This window comes from Halichoerus grypus, chromosome 6, assembly GCF_964656455.1.
Source record: "Halichoerus grypus chromosome 6, mHalGry1.hap1.1, whole genome shotgun sequence".
Classification (NCBI taxonomy): Eukaryota; Metazoa; Chordata; class Mammalia; order Carnivora; family Phocidae; genus Halichoerus; species Halichoerus grypus.
Window position 1 is genome coordinate 75111110 of NC_135717.1, and position 13561 is coordinate 75124670.

Sequence of the window (13561 nt, forward strand, 5' to 3'; positions counted from 1 at the left end):
GTTTGGAAACTCTACTGACCTCATGACCCCATGTGCTAGCTGAAAGATCCTTTTCACACAGACTTATTTCTCAGAGATGAGTCCAGGGCACGGCACTTTCATTAGGCTTCCACAGCCACTTTTGGAAATGGTTCTCTTTCCAGGATAGAAGATGTTAGTGGAAAGCTGTCATATCCGCAGACTTGCTTTTGCCAGTTAAGTACATGGCACTTTCCTTATTCATTCACACACACACGGTTGAACATGCTTCTCTCCCTTCAGGAAAGAAGTTGTTCGTTGAAAGACGCTTTCTCGCCGTTGTTTGTTTTTTTTTTTCCTGAGAGTTACGTGTAGGCACTTTTTCCTTAGGCTTCCGCACACAGCCCTGAAAAGCCTTGTGTAAGCTGTGAGTTGAAAGATGCGTTCTTTCCACGCAGGCCTCTTTCTAAGAGCGAAGCATATACCACTTTTCCTTGGGCTTCCACACACACTTTTGAAAAACGTCAGGAAAGCCGTCAGTTAAAGGACGAGTTTGCTACAGTGGATTTTCATAGGGGTAAGTATATAGGGCACTTTCCTTAGGCTTCCACACACACATTTGAAATGGCTTCTATCCTCGTGAACCAAGTCGGGAGCTGAAAGGTGCCTTCTGCACAGACTTGCTTTTCACACTTAAGCATATGGTACTTTCCCCAGGCTTCCACACGTGCATTAGGTATCCCTTCCCTAAGCACGAAACAAGACGTGAGTGGAGAGATGCATTCTACAGAACCTTGTTTTCAGAGTTAGGTCCATAACCCATGCGTTATGCTTCCACAGCCACTTTGGAAACTGCTTGTATAGAGGTCAGGAAAGGTGTTCGCTTGAAAGACGGTTTCCCTACGTAATGCTGTTTCTTGGAGTTAAGGATATGGCCCTCTCCTTATGCCTCCACACGTACATTTGGAAACTCTACTGACCTCATGACCCCATGTGCTAGCTGAAAGATCCTTTTCACACAGACTTGTTTCTCAGAGATGAGTACCGGGCACGGCACGTTCCTTGTGCTTCCACCACGACTATTCAAAATGCTCCTGTCTTCAAGGAGAAGGATGTTAGGTGGCAGACGGTTTTGGAAAAGTGAGGTTGCTTCTTCGAGGGAGGTATACGGCAGTTTCCTTACGCTTCCACGCATACGTATGGAAACGCTTCTGGGTTCACGACAGAAGACGTCAGTTGAGAGCTGCCTTGTACCCCGCCACGTTTCTCAGAGTTAGGTCTATGGAACTTTCCCTACGCGTTCACACGCAGTACTCAGATGGCTTATCCCGTTTCTATGGTCAGGAAAGAAGTGGCACGGTCTCCCTCTGTGTTCCTGTCTGATTACAGTCCGGCCTCGGTCAGGTGACCCAGATCCATTTGACCATCCAGGGCTTTGCCTTTGGCTTCTAGTCTTGAAGCCCTCAGGGGCCCCTGCCGCTCTGAAGGCAGGGGGCGCCGTAGTGTCCTGAGGGCTGAGTGGAGGGCTGGCAGTAAGGGGAGGCTCGGGCTACGGGCAGTATAGGGCACTCTCCGTGGGCGTCAATGCCAACTTTTCTGAAAATCCTTCTCTCTCCAGATAAATGATGTTCGCGGAAAGCCGGTGTCGCCACAGGGTGGTTCCTTAGCACTTTCCTTATGCCTCCACACTGCACTTGCGAGAACGCGTCTACCTTCGTGAAACGCCTTGTTAGGGGAGCTTGCATTCTAGCCGGGCTTGTTTCTCGGAGTTCGGTATTTGGCACCTTCCTGAAGCTTTCCCACGCAGCTCTGAAATTGCCTGTGGCTTCCGGAAAGATGTTAGCTGTGAGACTGTTTCTCTAAAGGGCTGTGTCTTGGGCTTAAGTACAGGCCACTTTCCTTAGGCTTCCACAGATACCTTGGGAAACTCCTCTAACTTCCTGGAACAAGATGTGAGGTGACGGATCCAGTCGACAGAGCCTTGATTCTCGGAGTAAAGTGTACGGCACTTTCATTATGCTTCCACAGCCACTTTTGGAAATGGTTCTCTTTCCAGGATAGAAGATGTTAGTGGAAAGCTGCCGTATCCACAGACTTGCTTTGGCCAGTTAAGTACATGGCACTTTCCTTATTCATTCACACACACACGGTTGAACATGCTTCTCTCCCTTCAGGAAAGAAGTTGTTCGTTGAAAGACGCTTTCTCGCCGTTGTTTGTTTGTTTTTTTCCTGAGAGTTACGTGTATGCACTTTTTCCTTAGGCTTCCGCACACAGCCTTGAAAAACCTTGTGTAAGCTGTGAGTTGAAAGATGCGTTCTTTCCACGCAGGCCTCTTTCTAAGAGCGAAGCATATCCCATTTTTCCTTGGGCTTCCACACACACTTTTGAAAAACGTCAGGAAAGCCGTGAGTTGAAGGATGGGTTTGCTACAGTGGATTTTCATAGGGGTAAGTATATAGGGCACTTTCCTTAGGCTTCCACACACACATTTGAAATGGCTTCTATCCTCGTGAAACAAGGCGGGAGCTGAAAGGTGCCTTCTGCACAGACTTGCTTTTCACACTTAAGCATATGGTACTTTCCCCAGGCTTCCACACGTGCATTAGGTATCCCTTCCTTAAGCAAGAAACAATACGTGAGTGGAGAGATACATTCTACAGAACCTTGTTTTCAGAGTTAGGTCCATAACCCATGCGTTATGCTTCCACACCCACTTTGGAAACTGCTTGTATAGAGGTCAGGAATGGTGTTCGCTTGAAAGACGGTTTCCCTACGTAATGCTGTTTCTTGGAGTTAAGGATATGGCCCTCTCCTTATGCCTCCACACGTACGTTTGGAAACTCTACTGACCTCATGACCCCATGTGCTAGCTGAAAGATCCTTTTCACACAGACTTATTTCTCAGAGATGAGTCCAGGGCACGGCACTTTCATTAGGCTTCCACAGCCACTTTTGGAAATGGTTCTCTTTCCAGGATAGAAGATGTTAGTGGAAAGCTGTCATATCCGCAGACTTGCTTTTGCCAGTTAAGTACATGGCACTTTCCTTATTCATTCACACACACACGGTTGAACATGCTTCTCTCCCTTCAGGAAAGAAGTTGTTCGTTGAAAGACGCTTTCTCGCCGTTGTTTGTTTGTTTTTTTCCTGAGAGTTACGTGTATGCACTTTTTCCTTAGGCTTCCGCACACAGCCCTGAAAAGCCTTGTGTAAGCTGTGAGTTGAAAGATGCGTTCTTTCCACGCAGGCCTCTTTCTAAGAGCGAAGCATATCCCATTTTTCCTTGGGCTTCCACACACACTTTTGAAAAACGTCAGGAAAGCCGTGAGTTGAAGGATGGGTTTGCTACAGTGGATTTTCATAGGGGTAAGTATATAGGGCACTTTCCTTAGGCTTCCACACACACATTTGAAATGGCTTCTATCCTCGTGAAACAAGACGGGAGCTGAAAGGTGCCTTCTGCACAGACTTGCTTTTCACACTTAAGCATATGGTACTTTCCCCAGGCTTCCACACGTGCATTAGGTATCCCTTCCTTAAGCAAGAAACAATACGTGAGTGGAGAGATACATTCTACAGAACCTTGTTTTCAGAGTTAGGTCCATAACCCATGCGTTATGCTTCCACACCCACTTTGGAAACTGCTTGTATAGAGGTCAGGAATGGTGTTCGCTTGAAAGACGGTTTCCCTACGTAATGCTGTTTCTTGGAGTTAAGGATATGGCCCTCTCCTTATGCCTCCACACGTACGTTTGGAAACTCTACTGACCTCATGACCCCATGTGCTAGCTGAAAGATCCTTTTCACACAGACTTATTTCTCAGAGATGAGTCCAGGGCACGGCACTTTCATTAGGCTTCCACAGCCACTTTTGGAAATGGTTCTCTTTCCAGGATAGAAGATGTTAGTGGAAAGCTGTCATATCCGCAGACTTGCTTTTGCCAGTTAAGTACATGGCACTTTCCTTATTCATTCACACACACACGGTTGAACATGCTTCTCTCCCTTCAGGAAAGAAGTTGTTCGTTGAAAGACGCTTTCTCGCCGTTGTTTGTTTTTTTTTTTTTTCCTGAGAGTTACGTGTATGCACTTTTTCCTTAGGCTTCCGCACACAGCCCTGAAAAGCCTTGTGTAAGCTGTGAGTTGAAAGATGCGTTCTTTCCACGCAGGCCTCTTTCTAAGAGCGAAGCATATACCACTTTTCCTTGGGCTTCCACACACACTTTTGAAAAACGTCAGGAAAGCCGTCAGTTAAAGGACGAGTTTGCTACAGTGGATTTTCATAGGGGTAAGTATATAGGGCACTTTCCTTAGGCTTCCACACACACATTTAAAATGGCTTCTATCCTCGTGAACCAAGTCGGGAGCTGAAAGGTGCCTTCTGCACAGACTTGCTTTTCACACTTAAGCATATGGTACTTTCCCCAGGCTTCCACACGTGCATTAGGTATCCCTTCCCTAAGCACGAAACAAGACGTGAGTGGAGAGATGCATTCTACAGAACCTTGTTTTCAGAGTTAGGTCCATAACCCATGCGTTATGCTTCCACAGCCACTTTGGAAACTGCTTGTATAGAGGTCAGGAAAGGTGTTCGCTTGAAAGACGGTTTCCCTACGTAATGCTGTTTCTTGGAGTTAAGGATATGGCCCTCTCCTTATGCCTCCACACGTACATTTGGAAACTCTACTGACCTCATGACCCCATGTGCTAGCTGAAAGATCCTTTTCACACAGACTTGTTTCTCAGAGATGAGTACCGGGCACGGCACGTTCCTTGTGCTTCCACCACGACTATTCAAAATGCTCCTGTCTTCAAGGAGAAGGATGTTAGGTGGCAGACGGTTTTGGAAAAGTGAGGTTGCTTCTTCGAGGGAGGTATACGGCACTTTCCTTACGCTTCCACGCATACGTATGGAAACGCTTCTGGGTTCACGACAGAAGACGTCAGTTGAGAGCTGCCTTGTACCCCGCCACGTTTCTCAGAGTTAGGTCTATGGAACTTTCCCTACGCGTTCACACGCAGTACTCAGATGGCTTATCCCGTTTCTATGGTCAGGAAAGAAGTGGCACGGTCTCCCTCTGTGTTCCTGTCTGATTACAGTCCGGCCTCGGTCAGGTGACCCAGATCCATTTGACCATCCAGGGCTTTGCCTTTGGCTTCTAGTCTTGAAGCCCTCAGGGGCCCCTGCCGCTCTGAAGGCAGGGGGCGCCGTAGTGTCCTGAGGGCTGAGTGGAGGGCTGGCAGTAAGGGGAGGCTCGGGCTACGGGCAGTATAGGGCACTCTCCGTGGGCGTCAATGCCAACTTTTCTGAAAATCCTTCTCTCTCCAGATAAATGATGTTCGCGGAAAGCCGGTGTCGCCACAGGGTGGTTCCTTAGCACTTTCCTTATGCCTCCACACTGCACTTGCGAGAACGCGTCTACCTTCGTGAAACGCCTTGTTAGGGGAGCTTGCATTCTAGCCGGGCTTGTTTCTCGGAGTTCGGTATTTGGCACCTTCCTGAAGCTTTCCCACGCAGCTCTGAAATTGCCTGTGGCTTCCGGAAAGATGTTAGCTGTGAGACTGTTTCTCTAAAGGGCTGTGTCTTGGGCTTAAGTACAGGCCACTTTCCTTAGGCTTCCACAGATACCTTGGGAAACTCCTCTAACTTCCTGGAACAAGATGTGAGGTGACGGATCCAGTCGACAGAGCCTTGATTCTCGGAGTAAAGTGTACGGCACTTTCATTATGCTTCCACAGCCACTTTTGGAAATGGTTCTCTTTCCAGGATAGAAGATGTTAGTGGAAAGCTGCCGTATCCACAGACTTGCTTTGGCCAGTTAAGTACATGGCACTTTCCTTATTCATTCACACACACACGGTTGAACATGCTTCTCTCCCTTCAGGAAAGAAGTTGTTCGTTGAAAGACGCTTTCTCGCCGTTGTTTGTTTGTTTTTTTCCTGAGAGTTACGTGTATGCACTTTTTCCTTAGGCTTCCGCACACAGCCTTGAAAAACCTTGTGTAAGCTGTGAGTTGAAAGATGCGTTCTTTCCACGCAGGCCTCTTTCTAAGAGCGAAGCATATCCCATTTTTCCTTGGGCTTCCACACACACTTTTGAAAAACGTCAGGAAAGCCGTGAGTTGAAGGATGGGTTTGCTACAGTGGATTTTCATAGGGGTAAGTATATAGGGCACTTTCCTTAGGCTTCCACACACACATTTGAAATGGCTTCTATCCTCGTGAAACAAGACGGGAGCTGAAAGGTGCCTTCTGCACAGACTTGCTTTTCACACTTAAGCATATGGTACTTTCCCCAGGCTTCCACACGTGCATTAGGTATCCCTTCCTTAAGCAAGAAACAATACGTGAGTGGAGAGATACATTCTACAGAACCTTGTTTTCAGAGTTAGGTCCATAACCCATGCGTTATGCTTCCACACCCACTTTGGAAACTGCTTGTATAGAGGTCAGGAATGGTGTTCGCTTGAAAGACGGTTTCCCTACGTAATGCTGTTTCTTGGAGTTAAGGATATGGCCCTCTCCTTATGCCTCCACACGTACGTTTGGAAACTCTACTGACCTCATGACCCCATGTGCTAGCTGAAAGATCCTTTTCACACAGACTTATTTCTCAGAGATGAGTCCAGGGCACGGCACTTTCATTAGGCTTCCACAGCCACTTTTGGAAATGGTTCTCTTTCCAGGATAGAAGATGTTAGTGGAAAGCTGTCATATCCGCAGACTTGCTTTTGCCAGTTAAGTACATGGCACTTTCCTTATTCATTCACGCACACACGGTTGAACATGCTTCTCTCCCTTCGGGAAAGAAGTTGTTTGTTGAAAGACGCTTTCTCGCCGTTGTTTGTTTTCTTTTGTCCTGAGAGTTACGTGTATGCACTTTTTCCTTAGGCTTCCGCACACAGCCTTGAAAAGCCTTGTGTAAGCTGTGAGTTGAAAGATGCGTTCTTTCCACGCAGACCTCTTTCTAAGAGCGAAGCATATACCACTTTTCCTTGGGCTTCCACACACACTTTTGAAAAACGTCAGGAAAGCCGTCAGTTAAAGGACGAGTTTGCTACAGTGGATTTTCATAGGGGTAAGTATATAGGGCACTTTCCTTAGGCTTCCACACACACATTTAAAATGGCTTCTATCCTCGTGAACCAAGTCGGGAGCTGAAAGGTGCCTTCTGCACAGACTTGCTTTTCACACTTAAGCATATGGTACTTTCCCCAGGCTTCCACACGTGCATTAGGTATCCCTTCCCTAAGCACGAAACAAGACGTGAGTGGAGAGATGCATTCTACAGAACCTTGTTTTCAGAGTTAGGTCCATAACCCATGCGTTATGCCTCCACAGCCACTTTGGAAACTGCTTGTATAGAGGTCAGGAAAGGTGTTCGCTTGAAAGACGGTTTCCCTACGTAATGCTGTTTCTTGGAGTTAAGGATATGGCCCTCTCCTTATGCCTCCACACGTACATTTGGAAACTCTACTGACCTCATGACCCCATGTGCTAGCTGAAAGATCCTTTTCACACAGACTTGTTTCTCAGAGATGAGTACCGGGCACGGCACGTTCCTTGTGCTTCCACCACGACTATTCAAAATGCTCCTGTCTTCAAGGAGAAGGATGTTAGGTGGCAGACGGTTTTGGAAAAGTGAGGTTGCTTCTTCGAGGGAGGTATACGGCACTTTCCTTACGCTTCCACGCATACGTATGGAAACGCTTCTGGGTTCACGACAGAAGACGTCAGTTGAGAGCTGCCTTGTACCCCGCCACGTTTCTCAGAGTTAGGTCTATGGAACTTTCCCTACGCGTTCACACGCAGTACTCAGATGGCTTATCCCGTTTCTATGGTCAGGAAGGAAGTGGCACGGTCTCCCTCTGTGTTCCTGTCTGATTACAGTCCGGCCTCGGTCAGGTGACCCAGATCCATTTGACCATCCAGGGCTTTGCCTTTGGCTTCTAGTCTTGAAGCCCTCAGGGGCCCCTGCCGCTCTGAAGGCAGGGGGCGCCGTAGTGTCCTGAGGGCTGAGTGGAGGGCTGGCAGTAAGGGGAGGCTCGGGCTACGGGCAGTATAGGGCACTCTCCGTGGGCGTCAATGCCAACTTTTCTGAAAATCCTTCTCTCTCCAGATAAATGATGTTCGCGGAAAGCCGGTGTCGCCACAGGGTGGTTCCTTAGCACTTTCCTTATGCCTCCACACTGCACTTGCGAGAACGCGTCTACCTTCGTGAAACGCCTTGTTAGGGGAGCTTGCATTCTAGCCGGGCTTGTTTCTCGGAGTTCGGTATTTGGCACCTTCCTGAAGCTTTCCCACGCAGCTCTGAAATTGCCTGTGGCTTCCGGAAAGATGTTAGCTGTGAGACTGTTTCTCTAAAGGGCTGTGTCTTGGGCTTAAGTACAGGCCACTTTCCTTAGGCTTCCACAGATACCTTGGGAAACTCCTCTAACTTCCTGGAACAAGATGTGAGGTGACGGATCCAGTCGACAGAGCCTTGATTCTCGGAGTAAAGTGTACGGCACTTTCATTATGCTTCCACAGCCACTTTTGGAAATGGTTCTCTTTCCAGGATAGAAGATGTTAGTGGAAAGCTGCCGTATCCACAGACTTGCTTTGGCCAGTTAAGTACATGGCACTTTCCTTATTCATTCACACACACACGGTTGAACATGCTTCTCTCCCTTCAGGAAAGAAGTTGTTCGTTGAAAGACGCTTTCTCGCCGTTGTTTGTTTTTTTTTTCCTGAGAGTTACGTGTATGCACTTTTTCCTTAGGCTTCCGCACACAGCCTTGAAAAACCTTGTGTAAGCTGTGAGTTGAAAGATGCGTTCTTTCCACGCAGGCCTCTTTCTAAGAGCGAAGCATATCCCATTTTTCCTTGGGCTTCCACACACACTTTTGAAAAACGTCAGGAAAGCCGTGAGTTGAAGGATTGATTTGCTACAGTGGAGTTTCATAGGGGTAAGTATATAGGGCACTTTCCTTAGGCTTCCACACACACATTTGAAATGGCTTCTATCCTCGTGAAACAAGACGGGAGCTGAAAGGTGCCTTCTGCACAGACTTGCTTTTCACACTTAAGCATATGGTACTTTCCCCAGGCTTCCACACGTGCATTAGGTATCCCTTCCTTAAGCAAGAAACAATACGTGAGTGGAGAGATACATTCTACAGAACCTTGTTTTCAGAGTTAGGTCCATAACCCATGCGTTATGCTTCCACACCCACTTTGGAAACTGCTTGTATAGAGGTCAGGAATGGTGTTCGCTTGAAAGACGGTTTCCCTACGTAATGCTGTTTCTTGGAGTTAAGGATATGGCCCTCTCCTTATGCCTCCACACGTACGTTTGGAAACTCTACTGACCTCATGACCCCATGTGCTAGCTGAAAGATCCTTTTCACACAGACTTATTTCTCAGAGATGAGTCCAGGGCACGGCACTTTCATTAGGCTTCCACAGCCACTTTTGGAAATGGTTCTCTTTCCAGGATAGAAGATGTTAGTGGAAAGCTGTCATATCCGCAGACTTGCTTTTGCCAGTTAAGTACATGGCACTTTCCTTATTCATTCACACACACACGGTTGAACATGCTTCTCTCCCTTCAGGAAAGAAGTTGTTCGTTGAAAGACGCTTTCTCGCCGTTGTTTGTTTTTTTTTTTCCTGAGAGTTACGTGTAGGCACTTTTTCCTTAGGCTTCCGCACACAGCCCTGAAAAGCCTTGTGTAAGCTGTGAGTTAAAAGATGCGTTCTTTCCACACAGGCCTCTTTCTCACAGCGAAGCATATACCACTTTTCCTTGGGCTTCCACACACACTTTTGAAAAACGTCAGGAAAGCCGTCAGTTAAAGGACGAGTTTGCTACAGTGGATTTTCATAGGGGTAAGTATATAGGGCACTTTCCTTAGGCTTCCACACACACATTTAAAATGGCTTCTATCCTCGTGAACCAAGTCGGGAGCTGAAAGGTGCCTTCTGCACAGACTTGCTTTTCACACTTAAGCATATGGTACTTTCCCCAGGCTTCCACACGTGCATTAGGTATCCCTTCCCTAAGCACGAAACAAGACGTGAGTGGAGAGATGCATTCTACAGAACCTTGTTTTCAGAGTTAGGTCCATAACCCATGCGTTATGCTTCCACAGCCACTTTGGAAACTGCTTGTATAGAGGTCAGGAAAGGTGTTCGCTTGAAAGACGGTTTCCCTACGTAATGCTGTTTCTTGGAGTTAAGGATATGGCCCTCTCCTTATGCCTCCACACGTACATTTGGAAACTCTACTGACCTCATGACCCCATGTGCTAGCTGAAAGATCCTTTTCACACAGACTTGTTTCTCAGAGATGAGTACCGGGCACGGCACGTTCCTTGTGCTTCCACCACGACTATTCAAAATGCTCCTGTCTTCAAGGAGAAGGATGTTAGGTGGCAGACGGTTTTGGAAAAGTGAGGTTGCTTCTTCGAGGGAGGTATACGGCACTTTCCTTACGCTTCCACGCATACGTATGGAAACGCTTCTGGGTTCACGACAGAAGACGTCAGTTGAGAGCTGCCTTGTACCCCGCCACGTTTCTCAGAGTTAGGTCTATGGAACTTTCCCTACGCGTTCACACGCAGTACTCAGATGGCTTATCCCGTTTCTATGGTCAGGAAAGAAGTGGCACGGTCTCCCTCTGTGTTCCTGTCTGATTACAGTCCGGCCTCGGTCAGGTGACCCAGATCCATTTGACCATCCAGGGCTTTGCCTTTGGCTTCTAGTCTTGAAGCCCTCAGGGGCCCCTGCCGCTCTGAAGGCAGGGGGCGCCGTAGTGTCCTGAGGGCTGAGTGGAGGGCTGGCAGTAAGGGGAGGCTCGGGCTACGGGCAGTATAGGGCACTCTCCGTGGGCGTCAATGCCAACTTTTCTGAAAATCCTTCTCTCTCCAGATAAATGATGTTCGCGGAAAGCCGGTGTCGCCACAGGGTGGTTCCTTAGCACTTTCCTTATGCCTCCACACTGCACTTGCGAGAACGCGTCTACCTTCGTGAAACGCCTTGTTAGGGGAGCTTGCATTCTAGCCGGGCTTGTTTCTCGGAGTTCGGTATTTGGCACCTTCCTGAAGCTTTCCCACGCAGCTCTGAAATTGCCTGTGGCTTCCGGAAAGATGTTAGCTGTGAGACTGTTTCTCTAAAGGGCTGTGTCTTGGGCTTAAGTACAGGCCACTTTCCTTAGGCTTCCACAGATACCTTGGGAAACTCCTCTAACTTCCTGGAACAAGATGTGAGGTGACGGATCCAGTCGACAGAGCCTTGATTCTCGGAGTAAAGTGTACGGCACTTTCATTATGCTTCCACAGCCACTTTTGGAAATGGTTCTCTTTCCAGGATAGAAGATGTTAGTGGAAAGCTGTCGTATCCACAGACTTGCTTTGGCCAGTTAAGTACATGGCACTTTCCTTATTCATTCACACACACACGGTTGAACATGCTTCTCTCCCTTCAGGAAAGAAGTTGTTCGTTGAAAGACGCTTTCTCGCCGTTGTTTGTTTTTTTTTTTCCTGAGAGTTACGTGTATGCACTTTTTCCTTAGGCTTCCGCACACAGCCTTGAAAAACCTTGTGTAAGCTGTGAGTTGAAAGATGCGTTCTTTCCACGCAGGCCTCTTTCTAAGAGCGAAGCATATCCCATTTTTCCTTGGGCTTCCACACACAATTTTGAAAAACGTCAGGAAAGCCGTGAGTTGAAGGATGGATTTGCTACAGTGGATTTTCATAGGGGTAAGTATATAGGGCACTTTCCTTAGGCTTCCACACACACATTTGAAATGGCTTCTATCCTCGTGAAACAAGACGGGAGCTGAAAGGTGCCTTCTGCACAGACTTGCTTTTCACAGTTAAGCATATGGTACTTTCCCCAGGCTTCCACACGTGCATTAGGTATCCCTTCCTTAAGCAAGAAACAATACGTGAGTGGAGAGATACATTCTACAGAACCTTGTTTTCAGAGTTAGGTCCATAACCCATGCGTTATGCTTCCACACCCACTTTGGAAACTGCTTGTATAGAGGTCAGGAATGGTGTTCGCTTGAAAGACGGTTTCCCTACGTAATGCTGCGTCTTGGAGTTAAGGATATGGCCCTCTCCTTATGCCTCCACACGTACGTTTGGAAACTCTACTGACCTCATGACCCCATGTGCTAGCTGAAAGATCCTTTTCACACAGACTTATTTCTCAGAGATGAGTCCAGGGCACGGCACTTTCATTACGCTTCCACAGCCACTTTTGGAAATGGTTCTCTTTCCAGGATAGAAGATGTTAGTGGAAAGCTGTCATATCCGCAGACTTGCTTTTGCCAGTTAAGTACATGGCACTTTCCTTATTCATTCACGCACACACGGTTGAACATGCTTCTCTACCTTCGGGAAAGAAGTTGTTTGTTGAAAGACGCTTTCTCGCCGTTGTTTGTTTTTTTTTGTCCTGAGAGTTACGTGTATGCACTTTTTCCTTAGGCTTCCGCACACAGCCTTGAAAAGCCTTGTGTAAGCTGTGAGTTGAAAGATGCGTTCTTTCCACGCAGACCTCTTTCTAAGAGCGAAGCATATACCACTTTTCCTTGGGCTTCCATACACACTTTTGAAAAACGTCAGGAAAGCCGTCAGTTAAAGGACGAGTTTGCTACAGTGGATTTTCATAGGGGTAAGTATATAGGGCACTTTCCTTAGGCTTCCACACACACATTTAAAATGGCTTCTATCCTCGTGAACCAAGTCGGGAGCTGAAAGGTGCCTTCTGCACAGACTTGCTTTTCACACTTAAGCATATGGTACTTTCCCCAGGCTTCCACACGTGCATTAGGTATCCCTTCCCTAAGCACGAAACAAGACGTGAGTGGAGAGATGCATTCTACAGAACCTTGTTTTCAGAGTTAGGTCCATAACCCATGCGTTATGCTTCCACAGCCACTTTGGAAACTGCTTGTATAGAGGTCAGGAAAGGTGTTCGCTTGAAAGACGGTTTCCCTACGTAATGCTGTTTCTTGGAGTTAAGGATATGGCCCTCTCCTTATGCCTCCACACGTACATTTGGAAACTCTACTGACCTCATGACCCCATGTGCTAGCTGAAAGATCCTTTTCACACAGACTTGTTTCTCAGAGATGAGTACCGGGCACGGCACGTTCCTTGTGCTTCCACCACGACTATTCAAAATGCTCCTGTCTTCAAGGAGAAGGATGTTAGGTGGCAGACGGTTTTGGAAAAGTGAGGTTGCTTCTTCGAGGGAGGTATACGGCACTTTCCTTACGCTTCCACGCATACGTATGGAAACGCTTCTGGGTTCACGACAGAAGACGTCAGTTGAGAGCTGCCTTGTACCCCGCCACGTTTCTCAGAGTTAGGTCTATGGAACTTTCCCTACGCGTTCACACGCAGTACTCAGATGGCTTATCCCGTTTCTATGGTCAGGAAGGAAGTGGCACGGTCTCCCTCTGTGTTCCTGTCTGATTACAGTCCGGCCTCGGTCAGGTGACCCAGATCCATTTGACCATCCAGGGCTTTGCCTTTGGCTTCTAGTCTTGAAGCCCTCAGGGGCCCCTGCCGCTCTGAAGGCAGGGGGCGCCGTAGTGTCCTGAGGGCTGAGTGG